Below are 12,686 nucleotides of genomic sequence, written 5' to 3' on the forward strand. Positions count from 1 at the left end.
GTCATGTGATTTTTGGAGGGAGTGATAAGGCCATGACATCACCTCAGGTCCTCTGAACACTGAGGACAGTATACACTGTGAGCTAATTGCTGAAGGACCTGTGATAAGATAAGCTGTTGAGAGGAAATCTGTTTCATTTTCTAACATCTAGTCAGCAATGGCACAGTCTTCCTCCAAGTGTCTGACTGACCAAGAGATTGAAGCGATTGTTTCAAAGCGATGATGAAAGTGAACTATCTTTGTCTGATGAAGAATATCTGCCACCAGCTAATCAAACATCCTCATCCAGTGATTCTTCTGATGATGAAGAAGTGAATCTAGTGGATCCTCAAGAAGTGATAAGTAGAACATCCAAAACGAATGTTTTTTGGGACAGTAATCCTACATTAGTCGGACGTACTCCAATACACAATATTGTGAGACAGGCTCAAGGAGCTGTGGGAAGTCCCAGTTACTTTACCCCTAAAGATGTATTCTGTACTTATTTTTCTGACAATATTGCAGAAGAGGTCCTATTATGTTCAAACCTAGAAGGAAGATGTATCGCTTCAGCAAAAAATAAGTCCTGGAAAAATATCTCAAAAGAGGAACTTTATGCATATATTGGACTTTTCCTGCTGGCAGGGAGTCAAAAATCGTATGATGTCCCAATACGAGAATTATTTCTGGACCCACTTTCTGATCCACACTATAAGGCGACAATGTCAGTGGGCAGATATGAGGAAATTAGAAGGATCATTCGCTTTGATGATAAGCGAACTCGTGCAGCGAGGTTTGAAACAGACAAATTAGCCCCTATCAGTTATATCTGGAACATATTTATCAAAAATTGCACAAAACTTTACAATCCTAGTACTAATGTTACTGTAGATGAGCAACTTGTACCGTTCAGAGGACGCTGCAAATTCATACAATACATGCCCAGCAAGCCAGCCAAGTACGGTATAAAAATCTTCTGGATGTGTGATTCTGCAAATTATTATGGCATAAATGGCGTAATCTACTGTGGCAAAGAGGTTGGTGCACCAGTACAGAAGGATCTGGGGTCTGAAATAGTCAAAACTCTTGCTGTTCCAATATTCAATTCAGGTAGAAACATCACCATGGACAATTATTTCACCAATGTTGAACTAGGCAATTTTCTGCTTGCAAAAGCTATTACACTTGTTGGTACTATAAAGCAAAACAGACGAGAAATTCCAGCAGCACTCAAACACAATCGTCAGCGAGCACTTTATGAGAGTGTCTTTGGATTCAATAACAAAGCGACTTTGGTATCTTACAAGGCAAAGAAGGAGAAATCTGTAATTTTACTCAGTACCATGCATCACGATTGCAGTGTTGACAGCAATAACCAAAAATTGAAACCAGAAATCATCCTGCATTACAATGCAACAAAAGGAGGTGTAGATAAAATGGATGAGATGGTGGGAGAATATTCGTGTAAGAGGCAAACAAAACGATGGCCTGTAGTACTATTTTCAAATATGCTTGATGTAGCAGCCCTAAATTCATTCATTATTTATACAGAAACTCATCCTGAATTTCATGCACAGAGGAAGGACAGGAGACGCTTATTCTTGAAGGACCTTTGTCATGAACTTGTAATACCTCACATGACAGAGCGAAGCGACTTGAAATGCTTGCCAAAGAAAACTAAAGAAGCAATGAAACGGTGTGGCGTACAGTTTCAGATTACTCCAGAGCCAGGAGAAAGAAAACGAAAGCGTTGTTTCATGTGTCCAAGAAACATAGAGAGGAAAACTGAGCGATATTGTTCCACTTGTAAGGAAACTGTTTGCAAAGAACACTCTTCTGAAAAAATAACATGTCAGAATTGTTTGGAAGACTAATATAATAGAAAAGAAAGTTAGAATAAAAATGTAGTTGCAGCTAATTTGCTATAGATTTCTATGCATTTTTGTGTGTTTTCATGTCTTTGCGTGAAATTTGGGAAAAAAAAGATTTTTTGGTGTGTTCTGTGAAAAATTATAATTAAAATGTTGTCCACTATTCATATTTTATTGAGCAATTTTGAAATAAACTTGTGAAAGTTATTTAAGTGTGTTTTTCTACATTATGTGCATGGGGGCCTAAAAGGCCCCCATGACGTTAATATGTATATTTTTAACGTCATGCGTTCTAGGGTTAAACAAACCACAAAATTCACAATGTTGTTACAAAAAATGGATAGTAGCATGATCCTAAAAGGCAACCATGAGTGAATCTAACATCTATAGCAAACAAGGAGCTCCAATTGGGCATTTTATTTACTTTTATTAGAATTTATTTACCAGTCTTTTGAAGAAATTCACCCAAGGCAGTATACAGCAAGAATAAAGTGGACATAGGCAAAGGAAAATTATAGCAGCAAAAATTTTCAAATAAATAGCAGTACACAGTATGTCATAGCGTCCACTCTGCCGCTCCCCAGTACCTCTCCACTCTTGGCTCTCCCTACGTTCTCCCTCAAATACTCCATTCTGTAGATAAATCTCTCTTATCTTTCCCTTTCTCCTCTACTGCTAATTCAAGACTCCGTTCCTTTTATCTCGCTGCACCTCACGCCTGGAATAGACTTCCCGAGCCTGTACGACTAGCCCCGTCTGTGGCCGTTTTCAAGTCCAGACTCAAAACCCACCTCTTTACTGCTGCTTTTGACTCCTAACTCACTTGCCCTGTCCTTTAACCTCACCTCTTTATTCCCTTACCCTTAATTTTCTGTCTGTTTACCTGTCTTTCTAGATTGTAAGCTCTTTGAGCAGGGACTGTCTTTTGTGTATGGTGTACAGCGCTGTGTATGCCTTGTAGCGCTACAGAAATGATAAGTAGTAATAGTAGTAGTATGGTACATACAATGTCAACACAATATCGGTATGTATTAAGGGGGTATTTTACTAAGTCGCAGTAGCGTTTTTTGCTCGTGGTAGAAATCAGCTGGCGGTAGGGTATAAGCAGAAGTGAAACATATGGGGGGCATTCAATATGACGGCTAAGTCCGATTTTGGACATTTTGCACAAAACATCCAAAATCCGAATAGGAAAGAAGATCATTTTCAAAAAAGAAAAACATCTTTTTTTTCCCATAAATACTGTTTTGAATAAGGTTTTGTGATTTGGATGTTTTGTTTTTTGGTCCATTTTCGAAAAAAAAAAAAAAAAAAACCTGAATAGGTGTAAAACATAGAGATTCATGCCATTGGGATATAGGAGAAGCCAGCATTTTTAGTAGAATGGCCCCCCAGACATCTCAGGAGAGCAATGGGGCACCCCAGAGGGCACTTCTGTGCACATCATGAAAATGCTCCCAGGTAGACATCTCATCTTTGCTCCCTTATCTTGTCCCCTGTGCCCTCTAAAACCCACCCTAAACCCACTGTTCCCCAAAGTACACCACTACAATATCCCTTATGGGTGAAGGGGACACCTGTATATGGGTACAGTAGGGTTTTGGTGAAGAGGTCACAGTTTCCACCACAAGTGTGAAAGGGAGAGGGAGATAGGGACCTGGGTCTCCCACTGTGTACTGCACTGACCACTACACTACTCCAGGGACCTGTATACTGCTCTGATAGACCTGACTTTAACATCTGCAGCTGTCATAGAGGCTTGTACATAATATTTTTATTCACATTTTATTTAGTAAATTTAAAACAAAATCAGAGAAAATTTTTCTTCATTCAGCGTGTAATTAAACTCTGGAATTTGTTGCCAGAGAATGTATTAAAAGCGGTTAGCTTAACAGGGTTTAAAAAAGGTTTGGATGGCTTCCTAAAGGAAAAGTCCCTAGACCATTATTAAAAAGGACAGGGAAAATCCACTGCTTATTTCTAAGATAAGCAGCATAAAATGTATTGTACTGTTTTGGGATCTTGCCAGGTACTTGTGACCTGGATTGGTCACTATTAGAAACAGGATGCTGGGCTTGATGGACCTTTGGTCTGTCCCAGTATGGCAATACTTATGTACTTATGGGGTGGGAAGGGGTCAGTGACAACTGGGTAAGTATTGAGGGGGTCACCCCTGATTCCCTCCAGTCATTTACGGCACTTTTTTGTGCCTTATTCATTCTTAAACAGATCTAGACCAAAACATCATGGTTTTAGTCCTTGACGTTTTTGTTTTATTCCATTATGGCTGTAAAATGTCCAAGTGTTAGGTACATCCTAATCCCATCTTCGAAATGCCCCCAACATGCCCCCTTGTGAATTGAATGCATTTCTGACGGACTTCATAGAAAAACGTCTAAAATAGGTTTTGAAAATACTGATTTGGACGTTTTTGTGAGAAAAACGTCCAAATGCTGCTTTATGCCCCTTTTATATGAGTTTATCTTTCGAAAATGAGCACCATAGACAGATAAAATAGAATAACATGCATTAGATAAAAAAGAAGTGTGACTAACTTAAGGAACAATTACACATGGAGGCAGAAAAAAGTACATAATAATTATTTCAGCCAGAGTAGGATTAGATAAGCAAGTCCTGCTTCAGTATTTACAACTGGTCTTCGTCCTTTTGTATGTGACTAGCTAGTTAGTTACGTCTTACATTAAAGGCTTCAGAGTAGAGCCAAGCTTTCACCTTCTTCCTGAAGGAGAGATTGCTTTGCATTAAGCAAAGCTTTTCTGTGAGTGCATTCTAGAATTTGGGGACTACTCCAGAGAAGGCTGGTTGGTGGGTGTCACATTGTATGATTTCCTTTGGAGAGGGTGTGGTTAGGGATAGTCTTTGGGAGGGCCTTAGCAATCTTGGAGGTAGGGCGTAGCGGGAGAATCGGTTCTTCAAGTACACTGATCCATTACTTTTAGGTCCTTTAAGATCATACATACAGTTTTAAATGTAGCCCTGTATTATATCTGCAGCCAGTGAACGTTTTGCAGAAATGGTGTGATGTGATCATATCGCTTACAACCTTCTGTCACTCATGTTGTGCCATTCTGAATCAATTTTGGCTGGTACAAATCCTTTGTAGTCAGACTAATGTAGAGTGCTATACAGTAATCTATGAACCACTGTGACAAGACTTTTCTTCTCAATGAATGGAGAGAGACAGTATTGTTGTCACAAATGATAGAGGCAGCTCCTGAATATTATTTGGATTAGGGGGATCAGTGTTAAGTGATGAGTCTAGCTTTACCCCACAGTTCCTGTCTTGTAATTTAAGGAGGTATTCATAGATCTCAAAAGGGATTTTGATGTCAGGTCCAGGAGCTCAGTTTTACTTGGCTTCAGGAAAAGTTTGTTGCTTTTAGTTCATTCTTAAACTGCTATTAAATAGGTATTCATTTTATTCAATAACTGTAGGTACAGGCTTTTTTTGAGGGGGTATTGAGTACCGGCAACTTTTCCATTTCCTACGCATTGAACGAGACTTACCTACACAGTGTGTTTTCTCTAGCAAAAAAAGATACCAGTACTCAAATGCCAAGTCACCCTTCAGGGGTAGGGTGATCACTGAGAGACCCACCCCACAATAGCCAGGTCCCCTGCAACCAGTCACAGAATCTATGACAAGGCAGAATTGGAATGTAGAGCTTGAGCTCTTTCATTAAAATATGAGGACCATGGGTCAATTTTAGCAGACAGTGCAAAAGGTGCCGGTACTCAGTACCCCCAAGTACCCCCTCAAAAAAAGCCCTGTATGGTAATATAAATGTCAAAGAGGATTGTTTTGTCTGCTTCAAGTCTATCATGCAGAGCCCTGGAGAGAAACCCTCCCAACTAACCTGCATGGAACTTTTGATTCTATTTCTGTAATAGATTCTATTCTAATTCAACAATGCATATCTAATATAATAATTAGCACCTCCAACGTTCTGAAGCTGACTCCGTGGCAGCGTGGCAGTGAAGCCGTGTAGTGTTCGTAGGGTTCATAATCGCCCCGCCCTCGAGGGAACTCTGTATAGTTGCCAGGGAAAGAAACGCGATGTCAGAAGGAGACGGGACCAACCACAGGCCTCGCACTCGCTCTCAGTGCCCCACCCTCAGAGGGAAGGGAAGGCTGCATATAATATTCACCAACCGGAAGTTCGTTCCCTCTCTCCGAGTTCCAGGGTCGTTGTCCGTCCCCCCTCCCTCCCAGTTCCAGCGTCCCCTCTCCCTCCCTCCCAATTCCAGGGTCCCCCCTCCCTCCCAGTTCCTGGGTCGTCGTCCCTCCCTCCCTTCCAGTTCCAGGCCCCCTCCCTCCGAATTTTAAAAGTCATCCTGACTTACCTCACGCGGTAAAAAGCATGCAGGCTCGGCAGTTACTTCAGTTTTCCCTTCTCTGTCTCTCAGCTCTGGTCCCACCCTTGCAGAAACAGGAAATGAGGGTGGGACCAGAGCTGAGAGACAGAGAAGGGAAAACTGAAGTAAGTGCTGAGCCTGCACGCTTTTTACCGCTGCTGCCGGCCACCATAACCCCGACGAGGTAAGTCAGGATGACTTTTAAAATTCGGACGGAGGGGGCCTGGAACTGGAAGAGAGGGAGGGAGGGACGACAACCCTGGAACTCGGAGGGAGGAACGACGACCCTGGAACTGGGAAGAAGGGAGGGGGGACCCTGGAACTGGGAAGAAGGGGGGGGGACCCTGGAACTGGGAGGGAGGTCGGAGGGAGGAGGGAGGGAGGGACAACCCTGGAACTGGGAAAAAGGGAGGGGGGCCCTGGAACTAGGAGGGAGGGAGGGAGGGAGGGAGGGGGACCCTGGAATTGGGAGGGAGAGGGACGCTGGAACTTCCCTTAAAAACATTAATGGCAGAAGGTGATTATCTTGCTAGCGCCCGTTTTTTTACTAGTCATTAATAAATAATTGGATGCTTGATCATAAGTTAAAATTGAACACTGAAAAAAAAAATTTATTTGTTTTGACATGCATCCAGAAAATATTCCAAAATATATCACTATTAACCCAAGTTACCTTTGAACTTTGTACAGTCATTAAATTGTTAGGAGTGTTTATTGATAGTGCTTTAACCATGGAAAAACAGGTCGCCTCATTAACAAGGAAATGTTTTATCCTGGTGAAAAAATTGAGATGCGTGCAAAATAATTTCGAACAAGATCATTTTAGAATACTGGTTCAGTCTCCTTTAGTTTCTCAACTGGATTATTATAATCTGGTATATTTTGGATGTAGTAAATTTGGTGAGGAGACTGCAAACGAAACAGAATACAGCAGTTCAAATGATTTTCGGACTGTCTAAATTTGATAGGATCACTCCCAGTTATTTATCATTACACTGGTTGCCTATTGAGGCTAGCATTTATTTCAAACTGGCGTGTTTTCTCTTTAAACTTTTACATGACTTGGCACTAGACTATCTATATCCACATTTTATATTCATTTATGCTTTGAGAACAAGACGTACTGGTACTGTAGGTTATTCTTTTCCATCATCAAAAGGTAAAAAGAGATTACATTTCTTTGAATTAGGGTTGGCATTTCAAGCAGCAAGATTATGGACCATGCGGTGGGGCGGTCCGCCCCGGGTGCATGCCGCTGGGGGGGTGTTGGCTCCGCTGGTTCACTGCTCTCTCTGCCCCGGAACAGGTTACTTCCTGTTCCGGGGCAAAGAGAGCAGGGAACCAGCGGAGCCGACGCAGCTCCCAGCGATGTGCACTTGGGGCGGAGCAGCCCTCCCGCCCGTCCCCTTTGATAAGAATGCGCTCGGGGGGGAGGGAGGGTGTGCGCTCCGGTGGGCTGCGTGCGTGCGCCAAGGGGGGCTGCGCCGTGCTGCACCCGCCCCGGGTGTCAGCCGCCCTCGCTACGGCACTGCTTCTCAGTCTTATATTCTTTTTAGGAAAAATTTGAAAAACCTTTTGTTTCAGAAACATGTATCCCACGCAAACCACTGATTTACTATTTTTCTTTTAACTACTGATTTACTAATTTTTTTTATAAGTACTAAATTTATTATTATGTCTCTCCTTCCCAGTTAAATGAAACTGGCTTCTTAAAAGTTGTAACCTGCTTAGAACTGTGAGGTAATAGCAGGATAGAAAACCAATTTACTATTTACCTTTACCCTTTACCATAACTTGTTCTGTTTAAAGCTGTGAGGAAAGGTTCTATCATAGTTCAGGAAATGGACAGGGTTTGAACTGAGCAGATTCCCAAAGTGGCCTTATACTCAGAAATTACTATGATTAAGATTGGGTTGCTAGAAAAAAGGAAAGACCCCCCCCCCCCCCCCCCCCTGTCCATTTACTGTAGTAATGAAAGATATTAGGGAAGAAGACTAGGATGCCATGAGGAACTCTCCAGGTCACTCCTACAGAGAGTAACCACCTTTTAGACCAGCAGAAGAGTCATGCTGCACGCAGGACAATAAGGGGGGGGGGGGGTGGATTCTGTTTTAGTGCCCAAAGTTAGGTACTGGATTGATACACGCCAAGTGCAAATTCTATAAAGGCAGTCCTGTGCAGAACTGTCTTTACAGAATACTTGCATAAGTCATTTTAGGCACAAGTATTTACACTTGTCAAAGGCTGGTGTACATGCTCATGCCTAAATACTGTCTGCTAGGCATAGAAATAGAAGTATTCCATAACCCTGCGCCTAAATCCTGGAAATCTCCATGACCCATATATGTCCCTCCCTTGGCTATACCCACCATCCTCAAACCTCAGATCTGGTGCTTTAATCTCTCCCCCTGACAAACATCAAATGTTATTCCCTCCCCATCACATAGTTCTAATTCTATTCCTTCCTTCCATGCCTACAATTTCATTATCTACTCAGTGACCTCAAATTCTATTGCTTTCCTCCTTAACTACCACCATTTCCATTCTTTCTCTACCCCACCCAAGGATCTCAGATTCCATAATGCCCCCCCCCCCCATCACACACACTCAGACCTCAGATTATTTTTCCTTCTAATCTGTAATTCTATTTCCCCAAATTTTCCATCCCCAGTGCAGCTTTCGCATAGCAGCAAAGGGGGATCAGGGAGTGGCTCTTTATTTCTGGGGGCCATAAGGAGAATAGGAACACTTGTGCTCACTTCTGGCCATGGGCTGCTTTAAAGGGTTGGTAGAAGCAGTTCTTCAGATGCACAGATTTCAATCAGAATGGCATAGGCGGTCGGTGACCCAACTGTTTGGGGAGGCTAAAGGGGGTGGGGTTAGGAGTAGGGGTAGGGGTGGGGACAGGGGCAGAGCTTCCATCCATAATTGTCTGACAAGACACAGAAAAAAATAAGTAAAAATAAAATAGTTACAATTAATACCTTTTATTAAATTTAGATATTAGATATGTATCATATGTCAAAGAATAAAGTGCTTGCTCAAAGCATATACTAACCACAATCGCTCAACTGCAAAACACTATGCACAACTTTGTGCAAAAACACACTCAGAACCTTACTGTACCATAAATATTACACTGGGCAGACCCTAATACACCAATATACCACCCATACGGAAAATGCAGACCATCAACAATTTGAAACAAGGGATCATAATATCACAATTCTCATGTAGAGCCACAAAACACCCTTTTAGGGTGGTTAGTGTTCACAATGAGCTCCTTTTATTAACGACCATATGTAGATCCATCAAGAGATAGTGTGTCATGATTTAGGCTCTACACCCTTTCTGATGTTTTGGTGCCACCTCACAATCTCTCCACTGCAAAACACTATACACAAACTTATGCAAAAACACACTCATAACCTTACCAAACCATAACAGCACTAATTCCAAGGACAGGACGAGCTACAACCTTATGCGTGGAAAGGCAGCACTATAATTACACCGGGCTCTAAAACACCAGTACACAACCTAGTGAAACAAAAAAACAAAACAAAAAGGGCTCCAAATACTACATCTTGATCACACATGAAAAACACATGACACAACAGATATGAAGGCAAAATACTGAACTGGAAAGTTACCTCAAGCAGTCAGACTCAGAATGCAGCAATACTAGAAAAATTGAAACGTGCATGCAAAATATCACAGATGCACATTTCCAAAAGCTGACATATTCCAATTAATAAATTCTGAATAAAAAAATGTTTTCTACCTTTGCTGTCTGAGCATTTAGTTTTTCTATTAGCTGTGGTCCCATTGACTTCTGTTTTATGCAGTCTTCTTTCCATTTGATATTTTTTCTTTCACCATGTCCACCATTCTTCTGTGTCCTTATGCGTCCTGTCTACCATCTGTAGCCCTGTCCCTATCCTTTCTCCAGTTTCAACATCTGCCCTCAAAGTGTTCCAATCCAGCCCTTAAATTCAGCAATTTTCCCTCCATCCATATCCAGTATTTCTCCTCACTCCCCTCCCCTCCATCAATGTGCATCTACTTCCTCTGTCTGCCATCCCCTCCATTCATGTCCAGCATTTCTCCTCTCTCCCTTCCATTCCATCCATGTGCATCTCCTTCCTTCCTTTGTCTTTCCTTCCTTCCATCCTTGTCCAACATTTCTCCTCTCTTCCCTCCCCTCCATCCATGACCAGCATTTCTCCTCCCTTCCCTCCCCTCCATCCATGTCCATCTCCTTCCTGACTTCTCTCCCCTCCATCCATGTCCAACAACTCTCCATTCTCCCCTGCCCTCTCCTCCATCCATCCATATCCAACAAATTTCCTCTCTCCTCTGCTCCCTCCATCCATCCATGGCCAGCAATTCTCCTCTCTCCCCTGCCCTCCCCTCCATCCATCCATGGCCAGCAATTCTCCTCTCTCCCCTGCCCTCCCCTTCTCTCCAGTGATCTCTTCTCTCCCCCTGCCATCCCCTTCTCTCCAGCGATCTCTTCTCTCCCCCTGCCCTTCCCTTCTCTCCATGTCCAGCAATCTCTTCTCTCCCCTGCCCTCCCCTCCTCTCCAGCGATCTGTTCTCTCCCCCTCCCCCCCATGCCAAGCGATTCTCCCTGCCCTCCCTCAGCTCCTCGACAGCCCCCCCCCCAAGCGTTTAACCCTACTGTCCATAAAGAAGAAGGCACTGCGGGCTCGCCTCCGGCTCTAGCTTCTCCCTTCCCTCTTTACACAGTGTCCCGCCCTCGCGGAAACAGGAAATGCATCATTACAGAAGGCGGGACACTGTGTGAAGAGGGCAGGGAGAAGCTGGAGTCGGAGGCGAGCCCGCTGTGTCTTCTTCCTCTTTGACGTCGCTGCCATGGAAGGTAAAGCACACACGTGCGCTCCGGGGAGGGGGAGGAGAAGTAACAGAGAGGAGGAGGAGGAGGGCTGCCAGTCGGGGAGCTGAGAAGAGGGCTGCCGGGAGCTGAGTTGGGAGTCGGGAGGGCTGCCGGGATCTGTCGGAAGGGAAGGTCACGGTTGGGCTGAGGAGGCTTAGCCTCCCCAAGCCTCTTATATGGGGCCCCTATGCAGAAGGGGGATGCAGATGACAGCAGGTTTTTAAAAATTTATTTATTTATATGGGGCAGGGAACTATATGGGGGTGCAGAAGCTCCTTATTGCCCTGGAGACCACATCAAGATGGTACAGGCAAGGACTTATGTTTAGCTGTGACAGGCCACTTTGGAAGGGAAGGGGAAGGAAAATGGGATTTGATATGCCACCTTTCTGTGGTTTTTGCAACTACATTCAAAGCAGTTTACATAACATTTACAGGTACTTATTTGTACCTGGAGCAATGGAGGGTTACGTAACTTGCTCAGAGTCACAATGAGCTGCAGTGGGAATCAAACCCAGTTCCCCAAGATCAAATTCTGCTGCACTAACCACTAGGCTACTCAAAAGAGAAGGGGAGAATGTGAGGGTCTAGACTTTTGTCTCTGTCCTGTGACTGTAGGAGCAACAGGACTAGACTGAAATCATCAAACTTTCTGAACCTTATGCTATTGCTGACCCCAGATTTTTGCAGCCCTATGCAAAGACTTAGTATTCCTGTTAATAACTCCACCTTTGATGATAAATATATCAATGTATGCAAGAGAAAGGGACCTTACTGATCATCTTCAGCTAAGCAGAAGTATGCTTTTGTCTTTTCATATTTCCAGGATCTATTGCTCTTGAGACCTGTTACCCTGGGTCATCCAGTTCTTGCACATTCTGCCTAGAAAATGTTTAGAAACTTAAAAACAAACAAACTTAGATCCTGTCTTTGTACTTTTTCTTATGTCGGTGTATTTTATTTGACAGTTTTTGTTCCCCACTAGAACACTCCTTTATTAGCAGTTTTCAATGCAACAATAGATATCACTTGTGAACGAGTATTGCATTGTTATCAGAAAGAGAGACCAGCGTCATTCTAAATAAGCTTAGTACAGTAGCCAACCTGAGGTTTGTTAGCTTAGACATGATGTCTTGCAATTTTAAGGAGAAAACTAACCCCTCTGAAGATACTCTAGTGAAACATGGTCTGTGTTGGGGAGAGGAATGAATGTATTTAGCAGAGATTTTATGAATCATGATTAAGGTGGGGAGAAAGTGGATGGGCATGCCAGGTAGAAGCTCCATCGTCTTTCAAAATTAAACTTGCTAGATAAATCCAATATTATCATTGCAAATATTATGAGTGTTTGAATTGTGAAGTAGTGAACTATTGAAAAGAGCAAGTGTTGGACATTCACATCACAATTGCTTTTGGACATTTTCAATATTTATTTCTTTATGACATTTATACCCCACATTTTCCCGCACAAATTCAAGTTCAATGTGGCTAACAAGCTACCCTTCTGGTCACGATGGATGTAGAATCACTATACAGCAACATTCCCCATGCGGATGGCATAGC

The sequence above is a fragment of the Microcaecilia unicolor genome, chromosome 4, assembly GCF_901765095.1.
Source record: "Microcaecilia unicolor chromosome 4, aMicUni1.1, whole genome shotgun sequence".
NCBI classification, from domain to species: domain Eukaryota; kingdom Metazoa; phylum Chordata; class Amphibia; order Gymnophiona; family Siphonopidae; genus Microcaecilia; species Microcaecilia unicolor.